Raw genomic sequence first — 9,969 nt, 5'->3', positions numbered from 1 at the left:
GATTTTTTGTTATAACAAGTTTCCCAAAATGAGGAAAATGACATCGATCCTCACTTTGGGGATGACGTCATGGGGGTGGTACCAGTTGAAGATCTTGACAAAGTCCTACTAGATGAGGAGGACCCGACTAGAGTAATCAAAGTCAGGAAGGAGTTAAAGGTGGAAATTAAAGAACGGTTGGTGGAATTTTTTAAGAAAAAACAGGATGTCTTTGCCTGGTCACATAAGGACATGGTTGGAATTTCTCCACCCGTGATAAGTCATGTCCTCAATGTAGACAAAAACTACCCACTAGTGCAACAAAAAAGGAGACTGCTTGGCAAAGACCGATCTCAAGCCCTGAAGGAGGAGGTTAAGCGGCTCAAGGAAAATGGTTTTATAAGGGAGGCCTACTACCCAGATTGGGTATCAAACCCCGTGCTTGTCCCAAAGCCAAATGGGAAGAGGAGAACATGCGTGGACTTCACAAATCTGAATAAGGCCTGCCCCAAAGACTGCTTCCCACTACCCAGAATAGACCAACTAGTCGATGCAACTGCAGGACATGAAATACTCGCATTCATGGATGCGTATTCTAGGTATAATCAAATAAGTATGCACCCTCCCGACGAGGAACATACCAGCTTCCAGACAGACAAGGGATTGTACTATTATAAGGTGATGCCATTCTGCTTGAAGAACGCAGGAGCCACCTACCAACGTTTAGTGAATGGCATGTTCTGAGACTTGATTGGCAAAAATATGGAGGTATACGTCGATGACATGTTGGTCAAGTACAAAGAAGTTGGAGGGCATGTTCGATACTTGGAGGAATGCTTTGCAATACTTAGAAAGTATAGCATGAAGTTAAACCCTCTTAAGTGCTCGTTTGGAGTTGGTTCTGGTAAGTTTCTCGGATACATAGTCAATTCAAGTGGAATCGAGGCTAACCTCGAGAAGATCAAAGCATTGATCGACATGAAGTCACCTACCACAATCAAAGAAGTGCAAAGCTTAACCATAGAGTAGCTGCCCTCAGTAGGTTCATATCAAAGTCTACGGACAAGTGTTTCCCTTTCTTTAACTTACTGAGGGACAGCAAGAAGATCCAATGGACCGAGGAATGTGAAGAAGCTTTCCAAGCCTTGAAGAAGCATCTCGCTCAACCTCCCATCCTAGCAAAGCCAATATATGGTGAAGTATTATTCATCTATTTGGAAATCACCGACCATGCAATCAACGTTGCTTTGGTAAAAGAAGAAAATTAGGTACAACACCTTGTGTACTATATCAGTAAAAGGCTAGTAGGTGTGGAGTTTAAGTATCCCCCTCTTGAAAAGCTAGCCTAATGTTTAGTAATCGCCTCTCAAAAGTTGTGTCCATATTTCCAAGCTCACTCGATCCAATTCATGATCGATCAACTGCTAAGACAAGTTCTTCAGAAATTGGAGGCCTCGAGATGATTACTCAAATGAGCAGTGGAACTAGGACAGTTTGATATCACTTATCATTTGAGGACGGCTATAAAAGGACAAGCATTGGCAGACTTCACAGTTGAAGGCACCGACCTTGAAGACCCTTCCTACCAATCGTAGAATGGAGATACCGAGAAGGAAGGAGAAACTCCTGTATGGAAGCTATATGTTGATGGAGCATCCAATCACTACAAGAAAAAACAGTATTCATAACACTTAAAAACTTCTAACCGGGAGTGTTGATAACGCTTATGAAAACGCTAACATAGCCCCTGTTATTAAAAGTCTTGTCTTTTGTATAATAGTATTCGAATGTTATGTTCGATGCTATCTTAAACTATTCAATAACACATTTTTAGTTGCTATAATATTCAAATAATAACATTTAGTTAGAGTATTTGGTTATAAATTTGAAGTTTAATCTTATACTTTTTGCATAACACTTTTCAAATGTTACATTTGATTATATTGATAGCATTTTTAGTTTGTTATATTATATAAATCATAACGATTTGTTACACTTATAATATGTTTCTAAATCATAACATATAGTAATAAAATTTTGTTACTTTCGTGTGGATAATATATTTTAAATTTTATTTTGATAATTAAGTATATAAGGTTTTTTTAATTAAAAGATTTTCATTATTGTATTTTGATAAAAAAATCAAAATTAATCATAAAATGTAATTTTCAATAGATTGATAAACCATAAGTATTACATTAAACAATAACTAATTCAAACCATGAATGTGTCTACTTCATGAGATCTTAGTTCTAACTTAAGTTTGAAAGCATAACATAATAAAGTTTTATAATCTTGAACATTTTTTACTTCAAAAATGAAAAACAGAAACATTACAAGATACACAAAAGTAAACCATGCATGAAACTTGCTCCATCCTTCAATTCATCATCCTTTGTGCACTTGTCTTTGTTGTGAGTCCATTTCCTTAGCTACAACAAAATTTAAATAATTAATGTTTCAACTTAAAGTTAATAGTAAACTAAAAGAGTACATAAAAAAAGTTAATTACCTAATTATGACTTTATCAGCTGGCCATGCAATTATACTACCTATAGCATCTTCTATTGTAGACATAACTGTTGAAGGCCTCCATAGAAATGCATCATTCTTTCTCACAAAATCTATCGCCACTTTCATAGCACTAGGCCCAAGAGGAACATGGTAAACATCATCCTTTGGGTCACTTGAAATAAAATAGCCTTTTGCAATAATTTCTCCAGATCCAATCCAATCTAATATTTTGCATTTGGAGCCAAATGTGTGGTTCTTAACACTCTAACAATATATCAATAAAACAAATTCAGCAGCAGTAACTGATTTTATATTGAATATTATATGTTTAAAATTTTATCATTTTCACATAATTAGTATCATAATTACCTGAGTGGAATGAACATGAGAATTTGATTGAACATTGGCATTTGATTGCTCCTCACTGTGAGCAGATGTATTCTATTTACAAGTAAGATAGCAAGACATGAATTCAACATCAAAATTTAAAAAAAAATCAAAAGTAAAGACTAACCTAAAAACTAAACATGAATCTTAGTTATTATTGCAATTCAGCCACATGAAAATTAAATAAATAATCTAAGCAAATGATTATCAATGACACTTCAATATAGTTTCAGCATCAAAATACTTACTTGATATTTCATTAAAGAAACAATGAGTTGCTCCATGTGTTGCATTTTATCTTTCAACTCTTTGCATTGACCTTCTATCATCATCATATGGTCATCTCTTTCTGACAAAATTTGCAAATTTGACCGAGTAACTCCTCTTCCAAAAGCTCTTATGTATGTATTTTTTCAGGACCAAGGACTTTTGTGAGGATGTCTTCATTAACACTTGTAGTTGAAGACATAGCAGGATCTTTCTTATATTCTTCAACCAAATCCTTCAAAAATAAATAGTATCAATAAATGTATTCAAACAAATGAGTAAGTTAAAACTAAAGTCACATGATTTTGAAAGGGAAAGGTGTATGCAAAAGCTTCAGCCACTTCTGAATTTACTGGTTCACCATTTTTCTTCTTATGTGCTTTGGTCCAAACATCAACTCTAGAAGGTGGTGTTTTGGTTTCACTATGGTTCATCTATCAAAATAAGAAAATAAGTTAAAAAAATATCTAAACCAAATTCTCTAATAAAAGAACTATAAATATATTTGGCGTTACCAAATCATCAATCAATCTTACATAAACTTTACGACTACAAGTGTGGGGTAGTTGCTTTGACCGTATTTTTTTGTATTTCTCACTTGTAGCCTAAGAATATAAAGTTAATAGAGACATTAAACTATAAACTTCAATCATAAATATATTTGGTTATAAGATGTTAAGAATAAAATACCTTAAACTCAACACTATTTTTTTCCTTCACAAAACTTTTCCACTCATTCATTGATTTAATATTATCAGGTTTTAGTTTCAATCTTGCTTCTTCATTTGGTGCCTTTGTTATTTTAGTAACTGGCCTTGATTTTGAAGCTCTCCAAAGATCTGCCATACTTTTGAATATATAGCTCTTTTGCCAATCTTTGTCAACCTTATATCTTGCATAATAAAATAAATGGTAGGTTAGTATTAATGTAAATGAATTTTGACAAATTTCATGTTCATAAATTGAAATAATATATTTATAATGATTAAAATATATACCTGAATAGATTTCCATAAGACCTCTTTCATTCCTAGAGGAATCTTCCTCCAATCTTTTATCGTTACTGGTACAATTTCTCTAACAAGTGCACCCAAAAATGAAGACAAAGATATTGATGTTACACCTATTGGTTGTCCCTTTGAGTTAAACTTAACTTCCAAATGACAATCACCATATATTGCAATAGACTTCATTTTATTGGGCCTCTAGTTCTCTTTTGGGTAATAGGTGCAACAACTTCTTCAAGTAGTTCTTGTTCGTGTGGCAAGTTTTCAACAATTGTTTCATTTGGGTTTTCAGGGATTTGTAGGCATTGTGATTTTCTTGTGGCTGTTGGTGAGAAGGAATTATCATTTGTATGAGTTTCGAGTATTGGTTTTGTTTTTATCATTTTCTTTGAAGGACCATTAGTAGGTGGTCTCACTATTTTTTCAGGAGAGTCTATTGGTTGTTCAACCTCAAATAGATTTTTAAGAGATCTCCTTGTCACAGGGGAGATGGGTACTTCTTCATCAGAAGAGTCATCTCTTACAATCATTTTACGTCGTGTATTTTCCTTTGGAGACATATCCTTAGTATATCTCTCTTCAACAACCTTATCCATTTCCAAATTTAGTCTAAAGCTCTTCCTCTTTTCATTGAGGAGTTTAACTAATTCTCCTGTAGGTCTGTACTTTGGTCTCTTTCCTTTTGTAGATGGAGGTGTCATATCTTGTACTTGGCAAATTCTTTGACTAGTTTTTGATCAACCGTTTTCTATAATTAGTATGAATTTTGATGAGTCACAAAAGATCATCATATATAACAGCAACATATTATCAATTATCGCAAAAAAAAAACTTGTAATAAAAGTCAGAAAGAAAGAAACAGTCATTCTTGGCAGCAAAGAAATAAAAATTCTAAGTGTATGACAAAAATAAACACTATCATTCTTGGCCACAAAAAAAATAACTCGGAACCAACCAATTAATGAGCTGAAGTATATTCATGTGATTAAAAAATAAAGTATCAATGTATTTAGTAGAACATTACACATCAGCCAAGACTTAAATATAAACATGTTAGCACCTAACTAACCTTGCTCCAATCCTTTGTCTAAGTGTAATATAGAATGAAACATTATCATTCTTTGCCGCAAAAAAATAATGACACATAGCCAGCCAACCAATAAGATAATGTGAATTCATGTTATTCAAAAATATAGATAGAAAATTCACGTAGCAATAATATAAACTAAAATTTCCATTGATTACAACTTTAAATGTCAAGTGCAACATCTTCTACAATTTACAAAAAACACAATTATAATCAAACTAATATACCCTCACAATCATCTCTAACATATTGATCATCTTCCACTACATTATATAACTTAGATTTAGTAACTTCAGACGTTATAGAAATGAATTCCTTCTCATCATAATTTTCCATGTCATAAAAACCTCTAGGGGGTGCCCTAATCATCACATACCAATGGGAAGAATCATGTTCTCTTGAGTAGAAGACATGTTTAGCTTGTGAGGCTGAGTACGAGGCATTATTAGCAGGATTACGGTTGTCTCGGGATGTACATGCACAGTCCCAAAAGATATTCAACGATTCCCAGCTAGTAGTGTACCAGGTTGTAACGCCCTGGATAACCAAGGTCGTCACACTATGTGTTTTAAATACTGCAAGACTTGCTAATCAAGTCATTTAAATGAAAATGTGATCCTAGAATCATAAACAAGTTAGGATTAAATATTTTGGCCATAAACAGAATATTTCTCATGAAAATAAATGTTTGGTACATGGGATCCCAAAACAGGGCTTAAAGGACATATTTACAAAATATCCAAAGTTATAAATAATCAAGGCCACTCTAATGGCAAAATATACATTTTAGGTTTCTGTCCCTATACAATCCCTCGACCGTGGCGGCCGAGGAGATGACAATGTACACCTCACCCCCAGAGCTCTCCAACTCATGGTTAAACAATCTTACCCTTACCATTACTTTCACCACGTAGCACCCGTGAGCCAAGGCCCAGCAAGAAAACTATATCTCATAGCATAAACAATCCAGACAATGAAATAATTCATAAGATATTAACCAAATATTTATTAGGCCATAACAGGCACACATCAGTGACGACAAGCAAAGATTCATCAGTCTATCATCCGGGTATTCAACAAGCAATCAATATCAGATTAATAATAGTAATCACATTCATAATCAACAGTTTAACATAATCATCATACAATACTTAGGGTCGACACTCTTATGTCGCACCCTCTATTTAACCCACTATCTCCGGCTCACTTAGGACGAGCCCAGTGTTTAACCCACTAACTCTGGCTCGCTTAAGCCAAGCTCAGTGATTATTTAATTAACCTCAGCTACCACAGGCCAAGTCGCGTCCTATGCGCAAATATCAGTTCCGGCACTCTTAGGTCGTTTATTTCATGCTCTCATGGCATATAACAATCTTACAACAATTGCATTTAAATATAAGGAGCTCTTAGTCCCATAACAGCCACACAAAAGGGTGTAGTTTTCTTACCTTGAATTTCGATCGGAGAAAGCGACCTAGCCCCCCCCCTCCCAGAAAAGCAACCTAGCGCTACAGTACTAACACTAGAAATGGAAATTTCTAGGTTTCTCCCTTCGAACTTTCCCGAGCCAAAGCTCCACGAACTCACTCCAATCATCAATCAAACACCCAATTGAGTCCATAGTCCCCTATATCTCATCCAAAACGACCTAATAACATCAAAAACATGGCTAAAACCCTCACCAACCACAAACATCAAAACTGAGCTTGAAGCTCAAGAACACCAACTGAAAACCAGAAAACCCAGAACATTCAAGGGTTAGAAATTGTTACCTCAAAGAAAAATTTGACCATAGCCTCTGGATGGTCCTTAACAGCCACCAATTCTTCCTTTCCCTCCAGCAACCACCAAAAACAAACCTTTTTACCTAAAACCCAGACTCAAACTCTCAACCCCAAAACACCACAAAAACAAAACAAGAACTCAGAAAACCCAGAGGTTGAAGTTTGAATTCGTTACCTTGATGGCTGCTCAATGATTCCCAAGCTGATCCTAGCTTGATTCTACACTCCAAGCTTCCATTCCCAAGTTTTCCTCTTCCAAAACCCCAGCCTCAAGTCTGAATTCTTCAATCCTTCTTCCTTAGCTTCAATGTTTCACAAAAGAGAGTGAAAGTGAGGGAGTACGTGAGGTGAGAGAGGGTGAGCTGAGAGTTCCTTTAGTTTCTAGTTTCTTCTCTTTTGTTTTCCTAAATTTCTAAGTATATTACTTAGATAAAAGACCAAGTTGCCCCTCTAATTTAACTAATCCTCAAATGACTCCTATGGGTAAAATGGTCATTTCACTCCCAATTCCAACTAATTCCTCAAATGCTCCTGTTAACCACCAATTAATCCCGTCATCCAATTAACTACCATTTACTTACCCAAATGTCTAATAATCCTCGATATATTTTCCAAATTCCCAAAAATACCCTAGGCTCCCCTAAGCTGGGTATTAATCCCCCACCGTGACTATTTCGCCAATCCGCTCACTAGGACCGTCTCGAACCATATGCTGCAAATATATCCACATAATAATGTGGTCTCAAAAATTTATCACATATAATTACGTTTTATGCCCTCTATAGGTAAAAATTACAAATATGCCCTTGAAAGCTAAACAAGGCCCACATGCGCATTTAATACTCATAAACATGCATTTATTCACATCCATATAATCATATACTCATGCATGCCACATAATCATGCATTAAATCATTTATTCACATAAATACCAGTTATGCCCTCCCGACATACTAATCAAGGCCCTTAAACCTTATTAGAAATTTTGGGTCGTTACAAATATCCCCTCCTTATAACAATTTCGTCCTCGAAATTTATTCGAACACATCAGGTAATAAATCTCATACCTCTGATCATAACTCTAGAGTCTAATTCTTTACCTTTAATCCTTCAACAACACTATTACTTGAGTGACAATCTTGTTCCATAAGATTTTATCCTATAACTATAATCTCGTTAACCTTTCCTTACTCAATATTTCTGCTGAAACCCCAAGGTCCGCTTATCTCATCAACGGTCGTTTTCCTGTCTTGTCATTGACACAAGTAATACCCATAAGCCATCACCCACACCAGGGTAAGGTAAACTTGTAGGCCTTTGGCCTAATCCTTGGTATGATCTTGAGATCCTTCTCAAATCAGAAATCCAAAAATCCTTCTTTCTTACTCAAGGTATCACACTTTTCCTTGTCTGCAATGTTTGGGGAAAATACAAATTTCCTGTCATGGAACTTCGTGTTCTGAAATTTAAATCTTGCGAACCCTTATGTCCTTGCAGCTGAGCAAATCCTTATGCCTTAATAATTCCAATAACTTCATTGGTTTCCCCCAAAACAATACTGAACCATGATACTCATTGCCTTTTATTTCCTTACTTAGAACCAGTACTTCTTGCTTTCTATCTTACCATATCTTATGCCATGTCACCTTAGCCATAATCTGGCATTCATCACTATGACGGTTTCATCAAGGGACTATACTTTTCTTAATATCCCAAATACTTGTACCTTCAATGAATAATTCCTTAAAATAACCATTAATTCTTCAAATTGCCATTCTATTTGTAGACAGTCAATAATTTTAGGTTCCAACCTTACTTCCTTCGTTCCCTATTTCCTTTCCAGAACTTGGAAAATTTAAGGGCCTCAACCCAGCACTGTCAATTACCATGCCACGTCACCCATTCACACAAACCCAAGTGTGTTAACCCAGTCTGCTGAGTTGCAACCTTCCATATCCAATCATCTTACTCATAGTCTAGTGTAGTCCATTCCTATGGTTTATCGCTATACCATTTTATCTTCCAATATACGAATATCAAATCTTGTTATCCATTTAGTCTCCCTTACTACAATATGCTTTAAGGAGGTAGTACGATGTTCATCTAGGATCTCCATCTCTTAATTCATACTACGATGGTAGGATTCTTAACCATTCTTACAAGATCCTCTTTTTGAATTTCATTGTCCATAGAGATATATATCGGTCCATAACTAATCACAAGTACTCTACCAATCTCAACCGTTATCTTGTCTAAGCTTACTATAATCCATGGCGTCCTACCCAACTGACACCAATCTTCCTAAATAGGAGATTAACATCCAGATTATTTCTCCCCTTGTACAGTCAAGGGTTTCTAACATGAATCACCCATTCAGTCCCATTGAATCTTGGTCTCAGGGTTATTCCTCTACAAATGACCAAGCGCTCAAATCCCTTACACTATGCATCCATCGTCAACTTAATGTTCCCTGTATACCGACCATGTTCCCATTCTTTCTCCTATCGCGAGGCTCAAACCATCATCCCTTCAGACTATAACTAGGCGCGTCTCAAATTTTGATGCACCGCTTACAGTTTCATGTTTTAAACAAAGACAAGGTCCTTCACATTACCCTTTCGTATCCATCCATTACACACGGATTCCTATACCACGGAGTGTTAACCAGTCCTTATTCTATCTTCTGAAAATCTAGTACAAGATTATCCCTTCAATCTAACTTTAGGTTCCTCTGCCAACCCAATCTCTGGTGTTGCTGTCTTCGAAGATACTTTAGGTAGTAGATGACATGTTCACCAGTCTCATTGTGCCTCTTATCCCTCAAACATTCTTCAGTAATTTCTTTGTGGCTTCTGATTGAATTTCTTCATACTTGATCCTATCACTTCCTGTAGTGTGACCTTGAATACCCTTGGTAAGATCGAAACTAACACCTTCTGGAGCC

The sequence above is a fragment of the Humulus lupulus genome, chromosome 2 (assembly GCF_963169125.1).
Source record: "Humulus lupulus chromosome 2, drHumLupu1.1, whole genome shotgun sequence".
NCBI lineage: Eukaryota > Viridiplantae > Streptophyta > Magnoliopsida > Rosales > Cannabaceae > Humulus > Humulus lupulus.
Note: the sequence above shows the minus strand (reverse complement) of the source record.